Raw genomic sequence first — 2,879 nt, 5'->3', positions numbered from 1 at the left:
GTTGAGGTATACCAAACTGGCACCTCTCTACCCAGACAATTTCCAGACAATCTCCAGAACCTGAGATCTATCTCATGGAGGCCTTCAATGATCAGGCATCCCTTCTCAGCCTCCAGAACTTGGGGAGACAAGGACGTCTTACAAGTCCTGGCTCCCCAGTCAGACCAGACCAGACCAGACCAGACCAGCTTGCTGCTCAGACCTCCAGCCCTCCTTTTCTCCCCTTGAGATAGCGGCAGAACCCTAATCTGATTTGTGAGATAATTGCCATTGACCTCTCTGAAGGGACTCTCTGATTAAAATGTTTGGGGGGCGCCTGGGTGGCTCATTTGGTTAAGCGTCCAACTTTGATTCAGGTCATGATCTCATACTTCATGGGTTCGAGCCCTGCGTTGGGCTCTGTGCTGACAGCTCAGAGCCTGGAGGCAGCTTCAGATTCTGTGTCTCCTTCTCTCTCTGCCCCTTCCCCACTCACGTCCTGTCTCTCAAAAATAAGTAAACGTTAAAAAAATGTTTGGCACAGCCACTGAGCTCATTCAGCGAGATGAGGTGCCTCAACAAATCAGGCATCAAGAGGGGTTCTCTTATGCCCTTCCCCACAGAAGGAACTCGAAGGGGTTAGGTGAGAGTTCCCACCAGAGTTGCCAAATTTGTTACCCAACCTGGGCTCTCCTCTTGATGGGTTTTGAGCCAAAATTCACAACCAAGCCAAAGAATAGGAAAAGGAAGGGATTTCCGTGCAACAAGTAAAAGGAGAACACTAAGGATATTTCCCAAAGCAGTGTCTCCAGAAACAACATCGGGGAAGTTTTAAGGTAAGAGTGCATACATATGCATGAAGGGGCTGGCACAAGGGGGAATACAGCAGGGACTTGGGGGCAAAAGTCATCTGAAGGTGACTGAGTCCAGGTCAAAGTCCGGAGGGCTGGCAAAAGTCAGCATCAGGTCTCTGGCTCCAATTGGCCCTCTATTTGAGTGCTCAGAGGGGTTTAGATCCTGCAGAGATAGCTCAAGAATGTGTGTCAGGTTACTGTTCACTTTGGAATCAACACTGAGGATTTCACCACTGATTATTGTCCTGATGTGATTAGCTTATCTCCTGGCCTGGGTGTGGCTGTTCTAGCATTCTTCAATGGGATGGTGGGGAGCTGAAAATGCCTTTTTTTTTTTTTTAAGTTTATTTATTTTGAGAGAGAGAGAGAGAGAGAGAGAGAGAGAGAGAGAGAGAGAGAATCCCAAGCAGGCTCAGTGCTGTCAGCACAGAGCCTGACACAACACAGAGCCCAACTTGGGGCTTGATCTCACGAACCCAGAGATCATGACCTGAGCCAAAATCAAGAGTCAGACACTTACCTGACCGAGACACCCAGGTGCCCCCCCCTTTTTAAAAGTAGGCTTCATGCCCAGCGTGGGGCTTGAACTCATGACCCTGAGATCAAGAGTCACATGCTGTACTGACTGAGCCAGCCAGGCACCCCTAAAATGACTTACGTCAGGAAAGTTATGTCTGTCTTTTCCTGGGGACCCCTAACTCTTTCTGCTTACAGGTAGTGAGCTGGAATTTCAACCCTCTAATCACATTGTTGGTTCCCCTGGCAACCAGCCTCAATCCTTAGGGGGTTTCCAAAAGTTACCGCATTCACATAAACCCAGGTGTGGTTGAAAGGAGCTCATTATGAATGAGACACCCAATTTATAGAAACAGTGGATGAAGACAAAATATGTATTTGTCATAAACCCCAATATCACACAGTGAGCCATTTTATGCAATTTTAGATGTTTTAGTAGCCACATTTTAAATAGTAAAAAGAAACAGGTGAACTTAATGTTAGCAATATATTTTATTTAACTCACTTTATCCAAAATATGATCACTAACATATAGTCAACATAAAAGCATTAATGAAATTGTTTACCTTTTTTAAAGTTTATTTTTTAGTAATCTCTATACCCAACAATGGGGCTTGAACTCACAACCCCAAGATCAAGAGTCATATGTTCTTCCAATTGAGCCAGCCAGGTGCCTATATATACGTATATATAGATACATATGTGTATATATAGATATAGATATAGATATATGTGTCTATATGTGCCTATATATGTATATATAGATATATATGTATATATATGTGTGTATATACATATGTATATATGGATATATGTGTATATACATATGTATATGTGTGTGTATATATATATATGTGTGTGTGTATATATTATTATTTTTTTTTTGGGGGGGGGTACGAGTCTGCAGCACATCTCAATTGGCACTGGCCACCTTTCAGGGGCTCCATAGCCACAGGTGGCTGGTGGCTGCGGTACTGGAGAGAGAGCATAGGCTTCAAACCTTCCCTGCTGTGGCTGAGGCCACCAGACAACCTGTTCACTGCTGTGTCCTAGCGCCCGGCACATAATGAGGCCCAGTGGTCTGCCATATGTGAGCTGGAAATGTCTCCTCTGAGCCTCCAGGGAATGTCCTGAAGGTTAAATAAAATGCATGTATGTTAGGCACCCTGCCTGCTCCGCGACCGTTGCTGTTCTCATTTCCTCAAAGTCAACCGAAGGGCAACAGGCCCAAGTTTGCTTCCTCTCTTTCTCTTAAGAGCTCTTCTCTAAAATTACAAAACGCAGGCTGGGATCACAGAGCCGGCAAGGGCCTCAGGGTCAGGCTCTGGTGCAACAGACGAAAAAGCGGGAACCTCTAACCCACGCCCTTGTTTTCTTGGCCTTTGGACAGCTCGAGGCCCCGCCCACCCCGCCCTGACGGGCGCCCGGAGGAACTACAGCCCCCACGATGCAGCTGGAGTCCTTCTGCTGACGTCATTGGCTTGGGACGCCCCGGCGGTAAGCGAGCCCGCTGAGCCGCCTCTCGGGGCT

This window comes from Panthera pardus, unplaced genomic scaffold, assembly GCF_024362965.1.
Source record: "Panthera pardus isolate Hobbes unplaced genomic scaffold, ASM2436296v1 HiC_scaffold_11, whole genome shotgun sequence".
In the NCBI taxonomy this organism is placed as follows: domain Eukaryota; kingdom Metazoa; phylum Chordata; class Mammalia; order Carnivora; family Felidae; genus Panthera; species Panthera pardus.
Note: the sequence above shows the minus strand (reverse complement) of the source record.